Genomic DNA, 23,982 nt, shown 5'->3' with positions numbered 1-23,982 from the left:
GAAAGTCTTTGAATTTTGTGGCAGATAAATAAAGAAGAGGGCATGTTGCCCTCATGCCAGAATGTGATCTTTTCTTACTTGTGTTGTGTGGGGAAAACACCCCTGATGTATTTGGCCGTGTTTTGTTTTGTTTTGTTTTGCTTTGTTTTTCAATAATTCACCAGAAACTTAAGGATTTAGCAGACACTTAGAGTCCTTCTCTGCTGAGCACGGCCCACAGCAGAGCAGCAAGGCACTGGGTACAATATTTTTTTTTCTCAATTTGTTCTTTTGAGTCTTTCTTGGGCTTCTTTGGGTAGGGAGTTGCAGTAAAAGGAGGGCTAGTTTCCTGATTAAGGCAGATGAGGGCTTCTTCAGCAACTAGCCATTAGCTGCGTATTTTCCTGCCTATCCAGGGAACACATCTGCAGACAGGTTTGCAGAATGGCTGAGAGCTCACAGGAGCCAGTGAAGCTGATTACAGGTGCCCCATACATGCAGTATGCAGTCAAGTTCTAGGTATGCCAAAAAATCAAATGCCAGCAACTCGTTTTTGACAAGTCTGGCATTTCTTTTTCAGTACTTCACACTTCCCACTCTATGGGAATAGAGAGGACTGAACCTGCAAGTGGTCCTAGCAAAGGCACGGTGAGAGCATTCCTACAGCAGCCAGAAGGGAGTGAATACTTGTGTGTGCAGTGCAGAGCTTAAGTACATAGTGTCAAATAAATTGGATGCCAATGTGAGAAATGAGAAGACCAAGAAGAAATAAAGAATAGCCACCTGCTTACTGAATGAAGCACAGCTTGGATGGGTCAGAGGCAGGTTTGTGTGACTATATGGTAATTTATATATAATATGGATTGGAGAAATGACATTGTGATTGGGAAATCTTGCAACTTCTCATTCCTATTTCTCGAGAGCTTGACTTTCCAGCCTGAACAATCTTTTGACATAGGTGTTTAAGAATGTAGAAGGAGACATGTACAGTCTGTGGCAGCTCAGTTTCATTAGCATAAATTTGGCATTTGCTGTTCCTGCCATGTATGTTATATAAAAACTCTTCTAAAATACTTTGGAACTTTTAAAAACATTTTCGGGAGACTGTCCCTTGTGTCTCTTGGCCTGTTAAGCAAAGTGCCTTGACTGCCACGAGGCAGAGAAAAATTAAAACTAGTACTTTTAGAACATATCTAAAATAATTTAAGATCACTTCCATGAATAAAAATTCTTTGTTTTAAAGCCCAACATCTCCGACTCTGTATATTTCAGTGAGTTGGTCTGCTGGGAAGCTGCTAAAGTTCTTCTTGTTTCATTGACTACAACAATACACACATACGGCTTTAAAACCAGGACAATTTCATAATTTTCAGAATTAATCTTACCTGTCCTGGACCTCATGAAGGTATAATTTATGAGGAAATGCCACTTTGGCGCGGGGGGGTTGTGTGTGTATGGGTGTGGGAGAGGGAGGAAATACTTCCGTGGCAGGTTGGCTTTAAAATATAAATGGTGCTGTTTGAAGCAGGTTAAGAGCCAGGAATGCCAGACTGAATTGGGGAGATAGATTAATGGGCAGGTGACGCAATCATAGTTATGTGATAAACTGCTTATTTATTTCTTTATCAAATGCCCTGCAGTACAATATGCCACATGATTATCACACACGTACACATAGCCTACATATGCATAGGCAGATGTCTTGGGGCAGATCCTTGGCAAGCATAAATTGACTGAGCTCCCCTGAAGTCCCTTTAAGTCCTGCAGCTTTGCCATTTTGTACCAATTAAGGAGTTGGCCCCTTTGTCTCCATCTATGTTCACTAAGCTGCAGACCAAACTGGTGATTATTCATCTTAGTAAGTGTTGCAAGTTTCTGGCTCTTATTTGCTAATGAAAAAAAAAAACGTTCTAACATGAAACTGGGCTTAGATCCCAGTTTTCAGTCATAGTCTCCATTAGAAGATGAAGGATGTGGCATACATCACCTGAGAAGCATAAATCAAACAGTAATAGTGCTGTTGTTTTCCTAAAGAACTCAGGGAAGGACTTAATTGCGTTGACATCTCCTACTGCATCTAGCCTGGTGTCCTGAGTCAGTTGCATAAAGATTGAGAAATCCTTACCAGGGATACAACGCACACAATGGTTACAGTCACTGATGTAATACTGGCGCCAGTAAGCTTTATTTTATTTAAAAAAATACTACTTTCCATGTACTTTAAAATAGTATAGACATAAAATATTTTTTAAAAAAACAGAAGCTCTGTCTGTGTAATTTGATGCTGAGCCTTAGCAAAACAGGCAAAGTTCCAAATATTTTTCCCTGCTCATATGGTTTAAAATATGTTTCCAAGGGTGATTTGGCTGGAGAGGCGACCACTGGGGAATTACAAGCTGAAAAGTTTTATTTTTTGTGAAGATCTGTATTTCTGTGAAGAAACCACAATGGCTTTTAGGGCTGGCCAGGGGCCAGAAGTAAGGTACGCTCAGAAAACATTCACTCAAGTGAAGTCTCATTAATGAAGCTGAAAGCAAAAAACATTTTTCTTAAAACTTAAAGAAAGACTCTGAGATAAGTCCATTGCAAACAGAATACCTCGACTAGTATGTAAGGCCTCTGTCCTGTGAAGACTTCTGTCCACATTTCCCCTACCTTGCTTCCCACTCACACCAAATTTTTGCACCACTAAAATGAAGGGAGTCATCCTCGCACAGGCGTTTGCCAGACTGGGGCCTCCCTTTGTACTTATTTAGTGTTTGACATATTCAGTAGGAAGTCAGATCAACTAGAGGCATAAGTAACGCATAGTTTTGCATTGCCAGGGGAAGTTTAATTTACGAGCTTGTTATATTCATAGCCAAATGTTACTTTTGGCAAAAAAGAATGTTTACAATGTTGTTGTTTCGACAAATTACAACTATTTTTTCTTCAGGGCCTGCTCCGTGCACCCCTGGAAGGCGGAGAAGACTGTCACTGCTTTCCAGAGCAGGGGCCCTATTTCTGCCTGCGTGTGGACGTGTAATAACCATCTGACATTTTGGAGGGCTTGGCTCTTGAGAAGCCTGTAAGCAACACATTTGGGAGGCACCTGAGCTATCTTCTCTACATGCCAGGTAGCACCTACACTATTTGTTTCAGTGCCTGGGCTAAGACCTTGGCAGAACTAGGCACATCAGTCCCATCTGTGTGCTAGGGCTCCTTGTTTGTAAGCATCACCTACCTTCCTGTGCTGGACATGTTTTCTTAATATGCCTAAATCTAGACTGCAGAGCGTATCACATTGCTGCCATTTAAAAAGCCATTATGAACTAGAGCAGCACGTGCATCCCATATGTGCCCAGGGGACCTCAGCTTGAAGCATATGATCTCTGGCAATCAGCTTCAGATGAGAACACCTCTGGTCATTCTTGCTCAAAATTATTCCCACAGTTGCAGTCAGGCCTTTTTCATAATAGCCCGGTGGCTGAAGAGTTTGCCCAGGAGCTGGGAGACAGGAGCATGCACCTTCTTGTTGGCTGTTTCTCTGGCCTCGTGACTCTGGCATTCCTCTCTGCATGATGGTACAGCTTCGACAGGGAAGGTGGGAATGACCTCTCCAGAAACACCTGGTAGCACACATTTCCTTGGTAGGTCGGAACTGTGGGGTTTTCATCCAGTGTGGTTTCAGAGACTTGACAGTCCATCACTTCCCTTCTTGGCTGATTGCTCATGCCAATATGCCATCATACAAAGAGGGGAACCCATTAGAAATATCCATGTTATTTTGGAAGTCCCAGTCAGTTTGTGCCTCAATGTATGGACTCTGTGCTTTTAGACTAGGTGAATAATGTGCATGTTGAAGTGGGACATCTAAGAGGTGTGTGCGTGTTTAAGCACCCATTTGCTGTCAGCACTTCCCATGGAGTAGTCTGCTGTCTACCTGCTCAGCCTCTGGGTCTCTTGAACCTCTCTTTGAAAACATCCATCTTTTTCTGTTGACCAGAGTGGGAGTTTATATGCTGAATTGCATATGGACCTGGATGTCCATAAATCCATGGGCCCTGATGGGATGCACCCGCGGGTGCTGAGGGAGCTGGCGGAAGTCATTGCTAGGCCACTCTCCATCATCTTTGCTAAGTCGTGGGCAACGGGAGAGGTGCCTGAGGACTGGAGAAAAGCGAATGTCACTCCAGTCTTCAAAAAGGGCAGGAAGGAGGACCCGGGGAACTATAGACCAGTCAGCCTCACCTCCATCCCTGGAAAGGTGATGGAGCAACTTGTTCTTGGTGCTGTCTCTAGGCACATCAAGGATAGGGGGATCATTAGGGGCACTCAGCATGGCTTCACCAACGGGAAGTCTTGCTCAACCAACTTGATAGCCTTTTATGAGGATGTTACCCGGTGGATAGATGATGGTAAAGCTGTGGATGTGGTCTATCTCGATTTCAGTAAAGCGTTTGACACGGTCTCCCACAGCATCCTCGCAGCTAAACTGGGGAAGTGTGGTCTGGATGATCGGGTAGTGAGGTGGATTGTAAACTGGCTGAAGGAAAGAAGCCAGAGAGTAGTGGTCAGCGGGACAGAGTCCAGTTGGAGGTCTGTGTCTAGCGGAGTTCCGCAAGGGTCGGTTCTGGGACCAGTTCTATTCAATATATTCATTAATGACTTGGATGAGGGAATAGAGTGCACTGTCAGCAAGTTCGCTGATGACACAAAACTGGGAGGAGTGGCTGAGATGCCGGAAGGCTGCGCAGCCATTCAGAGAGACCTGGACAGGCTGGAGAGTTGGGCGGGGAGAAATTGAATGAAATATAACAAGGGCAAGTGTAGAGTCCTGCATCTGGGCAAGAACAACCCCATGTACCAGTACAAGTTGGGGACAGAGCTGTTGGAGACCAGCGTAGGGGAAAGGGACCTGGGGGTCCTAGTGGACAACAGGATGACCATGAGCCAGCAGTGTGCCCTTGTGGCCAAGAAGGCCAATGGCATCCTGGGGTGTATTAGAAGGGGTGTGGTCAGCAGGTCGAGAGAGGTTCTCCTCCCCCTCTACTCTGCCCTGGTGAGGCCGCATCTGGAATATTGTGTCCAGTTCTGGGCCCCTCAGTTCAAGAAGGACAGGGAACTGCTAGAGAGAGTCCAGCGCAGAGCCACGAAGATGATTAAGGGAGTGGAACATCTCCCTTATGAGGAGAGGCTGAGGGAGCTGGGTCTCTTTAGCTTAGAGAAGAGGAGACTGAGGGGTGACCTCATTAATGTTTATAAATATGTAAAGGGCAAGTGTCAAGAGGATGGAGCCAGGCTCTTCTCAGTGACATCCCTTGACAGGACAAGGGGCAATGGGTGCAAGCTGGAGCACAGGAGGTTCCACTTAAATTTGAGGAAAAACTTCTTTACTGTAAGGGTGACTGAACACTGGAACAGGCTGCCCAGAGAGGTTGTGGAGTCTCCTTCTCTGGAGACATTCAAAACGCGCCTGGACGCGTTCCTGTGTGATATGGTCTAGGCAATCCTGCCCCGGCAGGGGGATTGGACTAGATGATCTTTCGAGGTCCCTTCCAATCCCTAACATTCTGTGATTCTGTGATTCTGTGTGAATTCTGATTTATACAGCACTCGCCTGGGAGCATGTGCCTAATTTTTATAAATCATTAATCCCTAAATTAGAAGGGATTTTAGAAGGGAAAGATACGTCCTTTCCCTAGATCTCTCTCCAAACAAGAGGCGCTTTCATTTTGCCACCTCTCCATTTACTTCCCCCTAATCATATTTCAGGAAATAGCTACTTTGTGTTGTGTGCACCCCTACGGTGAAGACCAAAGAGTGGATGAGAGGAAATCTAGTTAATCCTGACCAGTATAGCATTTAAGGTAATTTCATGACTGACTTCAGTAGGACTTGTGTCCAGCTCCCCTGGGGCCCTGAAAGCAGCTGTGTCATGGAAGCCAGTGGCAGGAAATTAGTCTTGCTGTCCGTATTGTGGAGGAATCAGTACTCAGAGTGGATTCATACCTTCAACAGACCAACATTAACTCTAGCCCAGACTATTATCGCTGCAGTTTTAGCATTCAGTTAGCAATGAGTTATTGCCTGGTAAAAATGGTAGGGATTATTATATAGACAGTGGGCCTCAGGGAAATGGCATATGCAACTATTGCTGTACTTTGATCATAACGCCCTAAAGGTCTTGGTATGCACACCAACTTCTGATTATATTTTACAGCTTTCTCTGCTCTTTACCTGTGTCTAATTCCTTTATGAAAGAAAGGACCAGAAATATTTTTAGCAGGCCAGGGAATAGCTGTAGTACCACAATGCAGATCATAGAATGTTTTGCAGAGGTGACCCGTCCTTCAAACAGCACACAAGGAAAATCTGTCATTTATCAACTGTTCAGACATCATTGAATAATTTTTCATGTGAAATCCTTTTATTTTGATTATCCTGAATGAGCTCCTTGAACAGCTGCTTTACTTTATTTTTATATTTTTACTGCAGTGTAGTTTAGTGCTCTTTCATCCTCCATTCTTTCATTAACTTTTATGATTTGTTCCACATAATATCTGAGAATGGTCTTACTGAGATTGTGTGAAAAAAACAGAAAGAGTTAGTAAAAACATTTTAAAAGCCTCTGTATGCAAATATTGACAAGGCTTTTAACCGTGATGGTGCTCTGAACTGACTACTGAATAGCTGTGCTCTTGGCAGCCTAACTTCTGTAAGAGCTTCTAGGATAAAGCAGGCAGTCTCTGAAGAGTTATTTAAAAAGCTCCTCTGTTTTTATACAACTACTGCAATGAGCCCTTACTCCTCCTCCATACTGCCAGCCTCCTGCTCCATGCACACTGCCTCCAACCTGAACACCAACATGTGCCTGGGAAAGCACGAGTCAAACTTCTGCACTGGCATTTCATAATCAAAGCTCACTTGCTGGAAATCTTTCTCCATTTAAATAATATCAGAAAAGGTTGCTTTAAATTGTGTCGAATCACACAGTGGAATGCAAAGATTCCTCCCCACCACTGCTGAGCACAACTTAATAAATCAGAGTGAGTGTGTCCCCAGGTTATATCCATTTACCATCTCTTCTGGCTGAACCAAACTACAAGGACTGGATTCAGAGAGCTCAGTGGCACTTATTACATTAGCTCTGTGGTAATCTCTTCACGGGTTGTTGAGTGATTCTTGCAGAGATCATAATGCTAGATACTGGAGACCTCTAGCTCTACAATGCTAAGGGGACCAGGTCAGGAGCAGAGCAGAGCAGGTGCAGGATGATGTTCTTCTGAATTAGCCCTCCCAGCCTTTGTGGTCAGCAGTTGCACTGCATTGGCCCATCATGGTCATCCAATTCCTTTTTGAAAGGGTTTGTATTCTTTTGGGCTGTACCACGTGCTGTGGCAGAGGGGTACACATCTTAATTATGCACTGTGTAAAGAAGTGTGTAAAGGATTTGTGTTATACCTGCTATGTACACAGGTCTGGTATTGTGGGAAGTAATGAATAGCCATTCTCGGTTTACTTTTTCCACAGCACCTATGACTTCATCAATATCCCACTCAAACATCTTTTTTTTAGGCTGAAGGTGCTAGTCTGTCTAATCTCCACCAATTAATCCCTACTAACAAAGTTACACAGATTAATTTTACCTTGTAATAATTGTCTTTCAGGAATATCTAATATCTGCTGCTTGTTATTTTGCTGTTTGGACATCTTGATAAGAAAAGAGAGGGAGGATAGAGCAGCAAAAGATGAATTAAAATTGTGTATAAATGAGGTAGAACCCCCCACCAGGCTGCTATTTTCTTTCAGAGAATCCAAAAGGCCAGTTCACCTTTTGAAACGGTGGCTGATATTACCCTTAGGTTGTGGAAGGAAGAGAATTCATCTGCATATGTCTTGATGTTACCTCTGCTGAAATTAGCTGGTGTCTGAAATTCATTGCTTGGAGCTGACTCAATTAGGCATGTAGCTCACAGTCTTTCATTGATGTTGGCATGGGCTTCATTATTAATAAAGTCCCATGCATGCATGGATTATAGCTGATCAGCAAGTAACGTATTTTCATGAAAACACTCGGTATCTCTCTGTGGAGTGGTTTGAAATGGTCCTTCAAGTTCTGTACATCTATACCAATAGTACATACATCAAGTTCTTTACATTCATACCAACAATATGTAGGGTTTTTTTGGCCTCTTGATAGGGAGGTGATGCTGGCCATTACGAGTGGACCATATACCTCTTGTTATTCTAGCTCGTAATTGCGTTTAGTTTTTGATTTAAAAAAAATACATTGACTGCAAATCTAGGTTGGGCTTTTTTCCAGTTAATGGATGATCAAATACATGGTGAATCTTTAGGAAACAGTGGAGCTATTCTGCTTACATTGTGACACACGATGCTGAGGATGAAATATTTCATCAAATCAAGTGCAATCATCATCACAATTTGTTTTCCCTTTCAACATGGCAAGTACTTTAGCCCAAAGCTTGTTCTTTAGGGGGTAAATCTATTCCATGGTGTATTATGCTGGAATGTGCAATAAAAATAAATTATTTCATTTGCACAATCTCTAAGAAAACTGCAGCTGCTTAGCTGCATCAGTAAGGAAAAAACACTTGAAAACTTCAAAGTGCTGTGGCAAGTTCCTTTTGACTTTCTACCCATGAAAGCTAACAACTGTGTCTGCTTTATTCATTAAGAAACCATTGGTTGAGTAAGAAGATAATTATGCCATAGATGCTTCTAAGAAATGGGACATTAGGGAAACTCTGTATTACATCTGTGCTGAAGGTATCCTGAGGCTCCAGAGAGAGAAGAAACATTTGAATTAAAAATGTAGATCCTAAAATGTGAGAAAAAGGTATTAAAAATAATGAAATACTTTTTTTTTTTGCTAAATTATAGTATGCATAAAATAGAATCATAGAATTATAGAATCATAGAATTATAGAATCACAGAATAGTTTGGGTTGGAAGGGACCTTTAAAGATCATCTAGTCCAACCACCCCACAATGACCAGGGACATCTTCAACTAGATCAGGTTGCTCAGAGCCCCGTCCAATCTGACCTTGAGTGTTTCCAGGGATGGGGCACCTACCACCTCTCTGGGCAACCTGTTCCAGTGTTTCACCACAAATAAAAAGACCATTCCTTACCTTGAAAATAAGTGTAGACTATTATATATAGGATAAAGCCAAATATGTATAAGAATGCTTATATTTTACTTTAAAATATTTTTGAAACATTAGAAAGTTGGTTTATGTGTTTGTTTTCTTGAAGACACTGCCTGCCTTATATGTACAGAAAAACACTTGAGACCCCTTATGAAGATAAAAATTTGAAGAGCACATGAATGAAGGAGCTAACCAAAATGGGCTGGGCAATAAAAATTACAATTTCACAAGTAATTTCTGTGCTTCCACATGTAAGTACATTCTCAGCACAGTTACAAGGAGTGCCTCTCAATCTCTTTTTCAAAACTGTGTATATGAATTGTGAGGCCGCATCCCTCTTCCAGATGTGATGTGGTCCATTTGGGATCCTTAGCTTAGCTGCAAAATGAGTGTGACTCAAGATTCAAAGAAACACATTTTTAGAAGAGTTAAGACACTTGTGAAATTCCTAAAGTACCTGGAAATTGAAATTTTATCGAAACCATACATTTTTAATGAACTGCAGTTTATCTACAATTTAAAAGAGAACATTAGAGTGAACAAGAACTAGACCTTGAACACTGTAGAAAAATAAGAAGAATATTCTGTAGCTTTGCTTGGCAAGTACAGATTCATGTTTTAGAAGAGCATGGTAGGTATGATTCTGAAAGCTGTCATTTCTCTTCTGGAACAGTGCAGCAAACTCTCATTGCCTTCTGTTTTTGAGCACCCAGAGAGACATACCCTGAACTGTCCACATTCCTATGAAATCCTATGAGTGATTACCAGACGTAACAAATGAGTAGCATCACTGTACTTATTTTTTTACTTGCATTCACCAAAATAAAAATAGAATCTTTTCAATGGATAGCATGAAAACACAAAACATCCATAGGAAACAGACTACCGTAAGTACTGGCAATGAGAAAACTCTGTACACTTTTTTATTTTAATAGACTCTTGAGACCTATCGCTGAACGAGGAGCTTGGTGATGCTTTCTAAATACTCCCAGACTGTTTGTTGTTTTCTACTGGTTAACTTAGATTAAATACTAGTTAAAATTCATGCCTTATTTTTGTAATTCCAAATTATTAAATAAAATATTAGAACCATCAAGGCAGACATGCTCTGATAAATTACAGTGTACTTTTACTAGACTAACAATGTGTTAGCTTTGACATCAGCTGTAATATGATCCAGTATTGCGAGATGCACTTTTGGATCCTGACGTGTTTATTGTTAAGCCTGGAATTTTTGCTGGATTTTATTATTATTATTAAGAATTGAATGCATGTAGGTTATGGGGAAGGATTTTTTTACAAAGTGACAATATGCAAGCTCCTGCTTGAAACCGCTTAACATGCCAAATGAGGTTATGGAGAGTCTAGAAGTGAGAGCAAAAGTCAGTACACAAAAGGGCTTGTGTCTTAAGATGTTAGTCTGGAATTTACCTTTACGTCAACTTCCTGGTCTACTCAGACAAAAATGTACTGAATGTCAGTCATGGATGGGCAAACTAAGGGTATTGCCGGTCTCTTGACATTGCACTATTTGGATATGATGGATGTGGAGAAATTTAATCCTTCCAGAGGGAATCAGGTGGCACTGTCAGGACAAAGAGTGCAAACAATTTTGTACTGGAAAAAACTTTCAATTTTTGTCTTTTTGTGCCAAATATGTTACAGTCTTCAGCTGTTCTGTGTTAAACACTAAATCTACTAGAAAAAAGAATCTCAAAGAAAACCTTAACCATCGAATAGCAGTTTCTATTGGTTGGATTATGTTTAGATCATATAAAACATGCTAAAAATAATTTCCCAGGCACTGTTAAAACATCTGCTTTGTGGATTAGAAAGCTAGATGTTCAAATCCAAGTTGGGAAAAAAAAAAGATAGCCAAAAGCTGTTTTCTTTAAAGACCCTTTGCTGCAAACAAGTGAATTGAGTGTTTGTGATACCTTCCTATTATCCCAGAAGTCAGTCCGAGCAGACAGAGAAAGAGAGCAGATGTCCCACAGACTGAGACACTGTTATCTGAAGAACAATATAAGTAATCTTCCAAAAAACAATTATTTAATTTGGGCTTTCCCTTATGTCATCCCTACGCTAAAACCAAGTGTTTTCCTTTGTCCTTTTAAATCCAGAAAGAAGAATCTAGGTGTCTGGTTCTTTAACATTTCCACTGAGTTTTTAGTACTATGTATCTCTCTTCCATCCATACAGGGAATCCCAGCACTTATCCTGGCAATCTCATGTTTTCCTGTGTGTCTCACAGTTTCTCTACAGGTGATTTGTTGGTTTCCTTTCACAATAGCACCTTGCTCTGAACCATGACTTTCAGCTTCTTCAAACTATAAATGCCAATCTCATGGCAGAAGCTGAGTACCGCAGGTCACCCAGGCAGGATTTGCTCTTGATAGTGCTATGAACTCTTGTGATTTTAGCATAAACCTTTTGATACCTGCCATTCCTTAAAATTTCCAGATTTCTAGATGTGTTCTTACAAGAATCTGACCTTATACTCAGAAAATATGTGTTTCTATTCTTGTGGTAGCCTAGAAAAAAACCCTCTTGAACATATGAATTAAGCTTCCCCAAATCTATTTTTTGAAATCTTGTAATTTTAAGCCCATCTCATGATTTTGGGAATGACTCACAACTTTATTATTTTAGAAGTTCAGAGTACTGTAATGGAATGCAGAAAGCTGGTTATAGAGTGTTGACTCTTTTTGTCTTCAGTGGCTGACTTGCATAATTGAAGACAGATGAAAACATACTTTGGTCAACATTTTCAGAGCTATTTTGGGGTCAGACTTGTGAATAGAGATAGCTGAAAACATCATGTAGTTACTTTTTGGTAATTGGGTTTTAATCACTTGTTTGTAAAAAATATCCTGTTGTTTCACAAAAAAAATATCTTTCTGAATGCTGAAAACATGAAAAACCAAAAGGTTTTGGGTTTTAGATTTTTGTCTAAAGGATTTCCAAGCAAAAATTCTAAAAGCAAGTGGCTATTTTTTTTAATGTGGGCTATTCAGTGCTGGGTTTTCTGTAGCTGCTCTAGAGGTGTTATATATCATCAATAAGAGACCAAGTAATAATCCAAAAAAAAATTTTTTTACTTCATGAGAATGCCAAATATTCCCTTAATTCTCCCCAAATTTTTCTTGAGTTTCTTGTATCCTGGAAACAGTGCTATTACCTGCAAATTACACTGGATTTGAAAATGTTTGCTGAATGTTACTAGTAAAGAATTAGCTGTCCATAGATTATGTGTGCTGCAATGTCTGGCATCTTGTGTACCAACTTCAAAATGCCTAGCCAAGGGTCACTGCTAAAGTGAAAGTACAAAGCCTGTCACAGATGCACATGCTAATGGCTGAGTATAATGAAACCCAAAACATGCTTGTGACCGAATCACCCGGACAGGATATGAATATCTGTGAATATGCAAACTCCAAGAGGCTCAGGCAGGGAGGAATCAAGCCATCACACAGACATTCATAGTAAATTCATAAATTTTTGTCCAGTATTTGATCAGCTTTATGGTAAACTTGCTCATTAGCAAATTTAGAGGTATCAGTCTGCTTTAGATGTTTCACCACATCTGTTTATCCTTAGCACTCACACAGAAATCATTTGGAATAGGCTGATTTCTTCACCTTCAGCACACAAAAGCTACTGCATCAAGCAGCTATTCCAAAAAGTGTATGGGAGGGGCACACTGATGACCTGACTTCGCAAGGTGAAAGCCAGTATACCGCTGTAGACCTCTGAGCCTGAAGGAAGCTTTAGTACAGAAGACAAGGAAAGCTTAGGAGGTCACAGTTATGTTATGTTGTATGATCTGTGGTGTGTCTGTTTGTTGGTAAGATATGTGCCTAGGGTTAATTTGCTTTTATATTTTGAATAATCCAGATAGACTAAGACAATAAAACATTACATACACACAGGACAAGTTAGGTGGATGTGGAGAGTTTCTAGTGTGTCATATTTTAGTAGTTATAGTGAAATGAGACTGAGGGTGTGGGATAACTTGGTGCTGTTTCGGCTTTTGGCTTGCTTAAGCTGTAGCTCACTACTGTATCTGGGAGTAAAAATTAGACACAGCTTGCACAACAGTGCTTGACCAGGGTTGAGTAAAGCTCACATTGTTGCTACACTCTGAATCAAGGCAAGGCAGCATCTCAGATTTGGGGATGTAACCCTCAAGAGATGTAGAGACAAGAGTAATTCAATCACCTCACTACATGCAGGATGAAGGAGGCCATGCACCATCCCATGCAGCTTGTAGCGTTTACATTATAATTGAAACCAGAGCAGCCAGAGGAGGTTATTTAGCATCTGCAAAGCATCTTAGTAGATGCTTAATGAATTAAGGTGGCTTATGATTTTCAGAAAGCTGAGTATTATCACTTTAGTTGACAGCCTGTCCCAAGACAGATAATTATGTTGCTGTTGACCTTCTTGTCTTTTTCTCTTCCCTTTATCCTGCTCAAGGCCACTTTTTATTCTTTCCCCTTTTTACCTCTCCTTCTCTTTCCTTCGCTACCCTCAGGCAGGTAGAATGAGAAACCCCGTGGAAATGAGTCATGCATTGCTTCCTGTGTTTCATCCTTCCCTGGTCTGTCTTAGTGTCTTCATCCTTCTGCTTGAATTCTGCTGGTAAAATCAACCTTTGTTGGATAAAGCTCCAAGCTCCAGTAAAGGCTTGTTTGCTGAAAAGCGTCTCTGTGATGACTATTACTCTAGTAGTTCAGGTCCTTGTAAGCAAATGTTAAGACTCCTTAAAAAGACAATTTTTTTTTTACAAGACAAGCTTTTTAGAAGTTAAGAAAATTACTCAGATTGGTAAAAAACCTGGTGGCCAGTAAAATCTCAGTTTCCTGACTTCAGTTCTGTGTCAGGACTAACACATTTGTTTTCTCCAATATTTTTTTTCTGTAAAAACACAAAGCTGATTTCACATTAAATCTCATGAGAAGATGTAGGCTACACAGGAAACATTAGTATCAAAACAATGCTGATTTTTATGGTTTTTAATAACATCAGTTGCAAGACAGAAAGGACATCTTGATATCTTCTCCTGGAATACACTTGTTATTCTCAGATATTACTGGAGTAATTTCATTAATCAGTTGTCTTCCTACTAGGTGTTATTTAGCTGTTCTGTCTCAGTATTCAGATACTGTAGTGTAGAAGTGCAGTCTAGTCACATGATACTGCTTTTGATCCATTTTTGGACAATACAGACTTTTTTAAAGAGCAGAACATGAATTACTGGAATAATTATATTGTTCATACTCAAATGTTTTTTTCTTTTCAAACACAGTTTTTGTATAAAAGTAGTTCTGAAAGGAGTGCTAAGCTTCATGCTTAACAGCAGGGATTTTCAAGTTCCAGCATTTTATAGCTACTGAATCTTTAGCAGTTATTAAAGAAAAGATGTGTAAAGCAAGAAAAGACAAAAAAAAAAAGGTGATGATTATGGCATCAGTATCCCCATTGAAATTGTACATGTGCAGGTCCAGCACATTGTATTCCCAGCACTCATCCAGTTGATCTGCTGATAATGTGATGCTTCTCTTTTCCTGAGTTAACGAGTATAGGCAAAAATATTCCAGTGAGATCCAGCTAACTGTAGATTTTAGTCATCTGGAAGTTAAGCATCTTGTCCAGCATCTTGTCCAGTCAGCTCTTTTTTTGGCTCTTCGGTAAGCCATCTCTGGTCTTTTGTATCTGGGACCACGCAGAGCACATCAAACTGAGTGGACGATTTTGAATATATTGGTCTAATCCTTTGAGCTCCATGCAGTTGTCTAGAAGGTCCAAAATTGTCTCATGCCAGCCTTGAGGAGCATTTCTTCTGTTGCATAGTTCCTTGGTCACACCAAGAGCAAGGTATAAAGGTCACTGTTAATTGCATGATAAAAGCTATTAAGAAACTGTATCTGTCAGCATTAAATCTAGAACAGTGCCTGATAACACTATTTTTATTTTTCAGCTGTTGAAAGAGCTAGTCCATCTCCCAGTGGTACAGAAGAAAAGATTCCCACTGACATAGTCAGGAATTGATCGTAGCCTGGAAGGAAACCCACCACGACGGTGTGAAGGCAGCTGGAGATGGAACTAATAACAGCTCTGGATGGATATGCAGAAACAACAGAAAAGTGATAAAACAGTGGTAAAAAAGAACTGCAGTTCTATCTCTGGATTACAACACGATTGCTATATTGGGTAAATGTTGTTATTTTTATTTACAGGAGTAGAAGTTTCCTGTGAATAAGTCCAGGAAAAGTAGAAGTTTCATTAATTAGAACAACCAGACACTTAGAAGCCTGTATTCTTTTCTATGAGTTACTTCTCGAATTGACAAATACTGTCTGTCTAAATAATTTCAACATTTAGATGAGAATGACTAGATCCTTGTTATTCTTTGTGTGAGGATGAAGCTAATCTCCATGTCCTCTGTTTCACACGTCATGCTTGTTTCCATCTTTCCCTCTCTGCAAGGAACTGTTTGTACCCTCCACCCAGACCTGGCATTTGCTGCCCAATTGCCCTACTTCCTTTCTTCTTGCTTGCAAATTCTGTCACTCAAAACACCATGACTTAGCAAAGGAGACTTATTCTGTAGCTGCCTCTTCTCACTGCTGGCATATGTGCCAATGGGGGCTGCTAAGCCCAGGATCACCCTGGCCTGCCAAGGAGGCAGACCCGGCTCTGAAGTGGGATCAGGAACCGTCTGAAGGGGTCAGAGCATCCCATGGTACCAGCATATCATCTAACAACAGCCTTTGGCATGTTCATATAGTTTGCTAATATTCTGATGTAGCTTGTATCATGCTGAATTTAGGTGGTATACTTAGGTGGTATACACCAAGTATACATAAAGTTAAAGTGCACATTCTCTGACATTTGAAGGACATCTTACCATGGCAGCAAGAACTGAAAGTCTGAAATGCTCATTGACGCAGAAGACTGCCACAGATACAGCTTTTCCTGAGAAAAAATGTTATAACAAACTGATGTTGTTCAGTTTTTAGACATGCTTTACCTTTTCAAAGGGTGAGGATAAGAACCAAATATTTAATCCAGTAGCTTTCTAGCAGGCGTAAGCTGGAACCATTCCAGGCCACTTTAACCCCTGGCCATAATGTTTACTCACTAGACAGTTGAATGCCAGCTGTTATAACGTGCACAGCTCTGCTCCAGCACACAGCACAAGTAGGTGTATTTATACAAGCTCGAGGGATTACTTACAGACAAATAACACACATAAGATGATGCTAATAGACAGCTACACTATAGAAAGCAGAGCAAGGGAAAGGATACATGTTCAAAAGAAGTCTAGAGATTGCAAAATAAAATCTGCAAGTGAATTTCTGATCTACTCATGGACAAAATCATTGGCAGTACAACACAGCAGGACTTCTTTTCCAATGTGTGGCACTTTTGCCGTGCAGTGGTATTTGAGGTGGTCATAAGCCACACAAAGTGCAGAACTGAAATTTGTTTACTCTTATTTTCCTTAGAGTCCTAAGTCATATTTATCTTTTTAACCCTATATGGTTCCAAGTGCGAAAACAAAGTATAAACCAGCATTTTTTTTTTGATGGATTTCTGTGCTTGATTCTCTCTCAAACAGAGTCTAGCTTTGGTCCTTGCCACTTCTCTCTACCCATATCTACACAGCCACCCATCTCTCATTCAGACTGACCTCCTTGCTCACAGACAAGTCTGCTGGGATGCCAGCCACCTTTGCTGCTAAGCCTAATCTCAGTCTCCTCCTTTCCATCATGATGTACCTGGTCATGTACTTGTTTAAAGCTGCACTGTAACCAGACAGCGTTCCTGATACTTGAGTGCTGGTAGGCTCATTGGATTGCTCTGATTTATGGATGTGTGTAATTAATTTACATCAATAGGCTTTCCTAAGCTTTTCAAGGAGCCACATTCATCAAGTCCTTCAAAATTTTGGCTCTCTGACTAATCTCAGAACTATGTATTCTTTATTCCTGTGCCTGATTTAGTTATTGAAATCCCAGTTTATGGCATTTTCCTATTAAAGATGTAGTTTCCCAAAGGCTAGTTGAAATAGCTAAGCACTCAGAATGAAAGAAATGTTGAACTTCTGGCAAACATTTAGTATCCACTTTACAGTGGTAGAAATTACTCTGGATCATTATTGTTCTTGGAAGTAGTCTTTCCAGGCTGAAGAGAGGTTTTTTACTAAGGGGATGTAATCAGAAAACAACATTGTCTTCATTCGTACCATGACTTAATTTGCAAAAGGTTCTTGATGACATTCACTACCTATAAACACATCTGGGGCAACAGGATGCATTGTCTAATACCCAAAGCATAGGATGAAGAGATTTTAGGGCACTTGTCTCGTTGTCACACTTATCATGACTCCTTCTGTGAGCATTTCAGGCACATCGTCTTTGACTAGCTTCTTCCCTGATGAAATGAGGTCATGCATAGCCATCTTGCATTTCACAACTGAGTTGAAAGGGTTTACATTTATGAAGTGTTTTCAGAATGAAATGTACCAAGTGAGGAAAAATACAGCCAGTCCCACTATATTTGTTAAGTCCAAAAATGTGCTTTTCTGTGATTTCACACCTATGTTTATGGGTGAACTGTTACGTGAGGGAATAGTTAGCCCTACGAGCAAACAGCAATATTTTCACTAATGGCAACAGGAAAACATGAGTATAAAACCCATTAAATGCCTGTAGGAAGAGAGTATTGAGCTAACATTGTCCAGCTAGACAGCAAAGGTCAGATGCTGCCTTGCCGTACAGTCCTGTGCATTTTGCCTGGATGACACAGAATAGAAATTTAGGTTGATTGTTGCCCTTTCTGGTGAGATCCCTATAAACATTTTGATGATCAGCTCAGAAACTGCAGGCTGAATCTTTCCTCTCCTCTTCTAGGCAGTGGGGAGTGCCCATCAGAAGCACAGTCATGCTGGTAATGTTTCCAAGGGAAACAGCATGGGGAAGGAATTGTCTGTGAGAAATCCTGCTTGTTAACAGTGAAACACATGGTCCCTCGGTTTGGGACCCAGCACCAAGGAGAGACAGAAATGTGCATTTCCTGTAAAAACGAAAGGCAATGCAGTCTGACCCAAGCACCAGCAATCGGCTGCAGTCTTCTTCTGGATTTTCACTGCTGCAAAAATGTCCTTTGAATGTCCAGGCTTAGGTCAGAAGGAGGTTTAAGGCTTCCTGTAATCTCACCCTCTCCCGAGCCTTGCTACAGCCTTTGTAGCCGAAAGTGGGGTAAGAGTGGGAGCAGTTCCTGCTGGGGAAAGCTGGCAGGCAGATGTTAGCTCAGTGTTCCTAGGGTCACAGATACCCAGGTGCAGCTCAGCTTGGAGGAGCAGGAGATGGTGGCAGGATGGCTGAGAGGGAGCAAGCCCTGCTTGTTCTAACTGAACTGCTTGGCCCCATCTTAGCACTATAGTAATGCTCATACAGAAGCAAGGGGGAGGACATGTTCATGGGGATGAGTTCATTTTGCACTTAGAGCGAGGATTCAGCTTCTTCATTAGGCCACCAGATTTTCCATCTTCCTCTTCAATATAGAATGGATTCTTTAAGAATTTCTATTCATAATGAGGTTAGAGCCAAATAAGACCGAGTTTTTTAAAGAAGCATAGTGTTGCTGGTTGCGTATCATCCTACAGAGGTGTACACTCCGTTTGAGATGGTGAGGTTAGGTTCTTTTTCAGTTTTCTGACAGACTGTTTTCACAAGGCACATGCTAAATTTGCAGGTCAAACAGTGCATGTATTATTACTCCCAATGCCTTGATAAGTAATGTGCAATATTTAGAGGCGTTGACCAGTCACATAAATGAGGTCAGGGAGCTTGAGGATGCTGTCTTGGAAGGGTCAGCAGGCAAGGAGCAGCTGTGTGTGTGTTAGGGTCAAACATTTTTTTCTCCATCCTCCTTTCCAGTAGCATTTGTCTATCTGTCTCAAGAGAATGGGTGAGGTGTGCTGGAGCTGATTTCAGAAACTTTTGAATGAAATGGAGGCATTTCCCATGGTTTAAGTTCTGTACTGACAGGATTCAAATCCCTTTGTCAGATGGGATGAAGTCATCATCTTTGCTCCCAAATGGAAGTTTCCATCTTCACACAAGCATCTTCCTCAGAGATTCAGAATAAATCATTTAGCTTAGAGTTTCAAATTGGTTGTAAAGTAGGTCGTTCAAGAAATTCAGTATCACAAGGAAAGAGATTTACAGGTTCTCCAAATTTGCCAGAGTGTTAAAATTCATTGAAATCTTTTACATAAGCTGGTGTAACTTTCTAATCAAGATAGTCAAGGGCCCCATAGTACTCCCACTGCACACTTAGCTCTTCAATACCCTAGTAAGAGAAAATGTCGCTGTTGATTTCTCTGGTCTTAAGGATGGAAACTAAATACTGCACTAAGTCAGATACTGACATAGGCTTTCCCGAGTATATAATTTTAATAAGTTATCTGCCACATCTACGTGTTGAAAAATGAAATATATTGAGAGGCAAATGGTAAATGCTCGGTTTTGGGGACATTTTGTTGTACCCATGATAGCTTAACATGCAAGTCCGACTCTAGCAGTGTGAAAAAAAAGTCTTTCTGCAGTATATAGGTAAACCAATCTGCTACCCACATGCTCTGCTAATACTGGCAGCCAGCCAGGGAACAGATCTCAATTAAACAGATTAGGCCAAAGAAAGCATAAATGCAGAATTCAGGCAAATTACCAAAAATTGCCCTCATTCAAATATACCTCTCATTTGAAGTCTGGGTATAAGCTGCACTGAAATGTCGAAAGTACGTTTGAAAGACCTTGGCAAGCTTGCACAACAGGATTTGATACATGTCAAGAGGCAGCATAATATGAATCCACTTCACTTGAACACAGGCTGGATGTGTTTGAAATTAATCATATCGAAGCCAGCACTTGCTTTGCAGACCTCGTTGCAGACCTCTCTGCAGATGAAACGATGGCTTCTTTCTAAATAAACAAGTGGGGCTGTAGGCTGCTAAGATTTTTTTTTCAAATGCTTGGGCTCAGATGCGATCAGCTGCCTCTGAGCCCAGACAGACTGCCCTCTATGTTGGCTGGCAGGAAGGAGATTTTATCTCTTGTGTGCTTAGGCCCCCATAATTGCATCTCACTCCTGACTCCTTCAAAATAACGAGTGTATCCTCCCCACGGTTTTCAGAACACATGCAGAGGAAATAGCAGGGCTGCAAGCTAACTGGCACAAAAATTCTAACCAGATGATGGAAAAACTGTTTGTCAAGCTGAGAGCACTTGAGAGATTTTCTTCTTCCAAGAGAACTGTATATAATCCAGTAAATAGCCTCCCCTGGAACCGATTGACCCTATTTTAAGAAAGCTGTTACTTGTTATTCCAGGACCGTTTTGCCAAGCACTGTTTTAACGTACGCAGGAAGATTCCAGGGTATAATATTCTCCCTTTATTGGCAGGCATAGAAAGTATGTTTGAAAAAAAAAGAGGGAAAAAAAGCCCCAAAAGCAATAAATTACACTTTGGAGGGGGGAAAAAGCTTATAAACCAGCATTATTTTCCCAAATTTGTTAAATAAAAATGGTGATTAAAATACTTCCAGAAACCTAATGCTTCTTTTGCTGAGATTTTCCTTGAAATTATGATTTTTTTTTTTCCCCACTTGTCCTTGCAGCCCTGGAGCATTTACTTCAGCTCCTTTAGAAGTAGCATGGATCACTCAGTACTGGAACAAGTTATTTTCAGGCCACGTTTTCAGGTGAAGCATCAGTGAGTCATTAGGAACTAGGAACAGCTCGTGGTGTTAGTGTTTGCCCGTCTCCAGAGGCTTTCCTACCTCATTAACACACTCACTTTCAAAAATAACTCTTACTTACCAACACTAATTCACCAAATGCTCTGACAAGACCAAGTAAAACGATTTGCTCAGTTGCTGAGATAAAATTATAGAGCCAAACCTGCAGACTATATAGATAAATCTGCCTCTTTTTAAGCCCAGGGACTAGCACTAATGTTCACCAACTGAGGACTGGGCCCCCATTTGAAGTTCAAAGAAAATTTCCCTCGCAAAGATACATGTGAATGGAGTCTCCTGTGAAATAACACAGTTGGGATAAAGCTTCACCGTGAAATCTGTGCTCAGGATGTTGCCAAACATGCCCAAGATGCCTTGCTTGCAGTCAGTCACTGTCTTCGTTCACCCCAGTCTTTGGGGTTATTGGCAGCTGCACCTTGTCCTGTCTGTGTCCTTGGCATCCTCGCTATAACAGTTTTTGAAAGGATATTTCATGGACAATTCTGCCCTTTCTACCTGGATTCACTTCAAGAGTAGAGAAGGCTCCTGTGAAGCAGATTAACTTCATTTAGAGAAAAGATAAAATACAGTGAGGAAAAGATTGGTGCTCCTTTAAAAAAAATCAGAGAAGGGATTTCTGTGGATGGATCCTGAGAGGTCATCCAGTCTGTACGTTGCCTGAAGGCAGGGTCAGCAATGCTCTCCGTCACTGCAGCCACATGCTTGCTCAGCTTGTTTTTAGAAACCCACAATAACAGCATTTCCACACCCCTTGGTACACACTGTTGCAGTGCTTTATAGCCTTACTGGTAGAAAGCATTTCCTTCAAACCGCATAATATACCCTTGGTGTAACTTAGGCCCAGCGGACATGGAAAAAAAATTTATTCCTTTCCTGGTTGTAGTTTCCTTTTACATATTTTAAGAATACATTAACTAGTGTAGCCACCTCTTCTTTAGAGTTAACATTCCCACTTGCTTCAGTCTTCCTTTCAGTTAGTATTTTCTAGACTTCTGATTGTTGTCACTCAGACTATCTCTTAGTGATCTTCACCATGCCAGGACTGCAGAATCCTTTCTTCAGAGCTTCATAGCTGTGCTGACTCACATTCACTATAACCCTCAGCTTCTTTTCTGCTCTGCTGCTGTTTGGCCAGTCCTCTCCCATCCTGTCCACACAGCTGCTTCCTCGTATCTTGGAAGATAATGGAGCTGCATTTACCCTTATTAAAATACGTCTTCATATGTCCTGATCTTCATTGCAGTGATCAAGCTTGCTGACCTGTGGACTGAGAAGATGACAAAGAGCACTGTACGGGAGTTTTCCCCGTGCGTTGCTTCCCTGCACACCTTGCAGTGCCTTCAGACCTTGTGTTCCTCCTCCTTCACGTTCCTGCAACAAACATAGTCACCTTCTGTCAGCCTGAGCTGTTGTAAGGGATAAGAAGTTCACCTCAGTCTCACGTTACCTCTCCTGGGACATCTTCATTACAAATACATCTGCTCTAACAGGGTTAGTAATTAGTTTTACAGCTTACTTTTCTTTCGAGCACTGCGGAATGATTCTGCACTAACATCAGACAACCTTATGTCCTGTTTTTGTCTGACTGCAAAGTTTCCACTAAGATCAACAATCTCTCTCTTATTAAAAAATATTTTTTTAAAAATTAAAATGGTTCAGGTAACCAGTTCTCAGAATTGATTGCTAGTTCTCTTTTAATCTGGGAGGACACTTTTTCTGAACTCCAGAGGTGTCTCAGCAGTCATAACCTATGGCTTATGTGAAAAAGAAAGGATAAAACTCCCCTCAGATACAGTTGTACTCAGATTAAACCAGAACTTGCCTTGGAGGATATAAGTGCATGACTGTGAAACAGTACAGGACAAAGACAGCGACATGAGAAATGAGTTTGTTTCAGTGTGTACATTTAAGTAGGTATCCTCAGTGTTTCCATTTTTCAGAAACCTTGCTTTGAAACTGGTTGGATTACAAAATTCAAACAAGGTCCATAGAAGAAGCAAGTGCTCGATTAGTGGATTGGCAGTGAAACATTATGTGCTCAGGCGCACTTCCACAGCCTATACTGAAGAAGACTTGGGGGTATCTGTGCAAGAAGAGAATTCAATGCTACGTGTTGCCACAGTATCTGACTTTTTAAACTTTTTTTACTGGAAAGCTTGTTTTGCCAAGCTTGTTTTCCTTTGATTTTTTGAGTATGAAAAGCTTTAGTTTTGATTCTCTCACCACTTCATTGATAAAAGGGGGTTTTCCCATTGTTTTTAGATTTTCTTCACTTTTCTTCCATAGTGTTGTTTTGTGCTTGATGTCTCTCTTTTAAAGCCTCAGGTTTTTCTTCTCTTGAGTTAACTAGCCAACTGCTTCTAGGAAAGAATGAATAATTGTTGTGAAAATTTGGGGACATTAGGCATGCTCTAACTTTCAGTGCACAGCCAAGTGGTTATTTGGCTTCTTGCCTTTGGACTGATTTAGATTTAGTCTTCTGCCAACTCTCATTTTATATTTACAAGGCAGTGGGAGAGTCACAGGCCAGTCTGAATAGGTGCAAAAGTTGGACTGAAGAACCTTCCATTACAGTACCAGAATAAGTACAGTACACCCCTTGCCACCATAAATGCCTACATCTGAGAGGGAAGAAACCTTACCCCATTTTGTAGATGAAGACCTGGAACCCAAGGCAAACAAATAAAATCTCTGATATCATGCAGGACTTTACATAAGGATTAAAACATAACCCCCCTGTCTGTGGTGGCAATGCAGCATGATTTCCATTGGAGACGGCGCCTGTCTGAATCCTTGTATCTGCTTTCACTATCTCAGCCAAATATGTCCAACAGTGCACTTTAATTTTGCAGGGTACCCAGTAGCTGCTGTTATAGATGCCATGGAAACTCCCGCTTCCCAGACACTTGGGGACTTCGGTCTCTTGTCTGGAGCACCCAAAACTCCATCAGCACTCCAAAGCTGTGCCCAAGTTTACTCAACAAACACCTTTCCCCCTACTTATGGATTACTTC

The 23,982-nt window shown here is 40.9% G+C and overlaps 1 long non-coding RNA gene across 1 annotated transcript in view; it reads left to right on the top strand.

Annotated features, from left to right (window-relative positions):
* LOC137676762 (uncharacterized) overlaps positions 1–22,567 on the top strand; it is a 30,673-nt gene extending 8,106 nt beyond the window's left edge. The window contains exons 3-4 of the long non-coding RNA XR_011050132.1: positions 15,119–15,351; positions 22,212–22,567. This is a non-coding gene — a long non-coding RNA (uncharacterized lncRNA). The remainder of the gene's footprint in view (positions 1–15,118; positions 15,352–22,211) is intronic.
* The last annotated feature ends 1,415 nt before the right edge of the window (positions 22,568–23,982 follow it).

This window comes from Nyctibius grandis, chromosome Z (genome assembly GCF_013368605.1).
Source record: "Nyctibius grandis isolate bNycGra1 chromosome Z, bNycGra1.pri, whole genome shotgun sequence".
NCBI classification, from domain to species: Eukaryota; Metazoa; Chordata; class Aves; order Nyctibiiformes; family Nyctibiidae; genus Nyctibius; species Nyctibius grandis.
The sequence above is the reverse complement of the archived record's forward strand: the minus strand, read 5'-3'. Positions and strand labels throughout refer to the sequence as shown.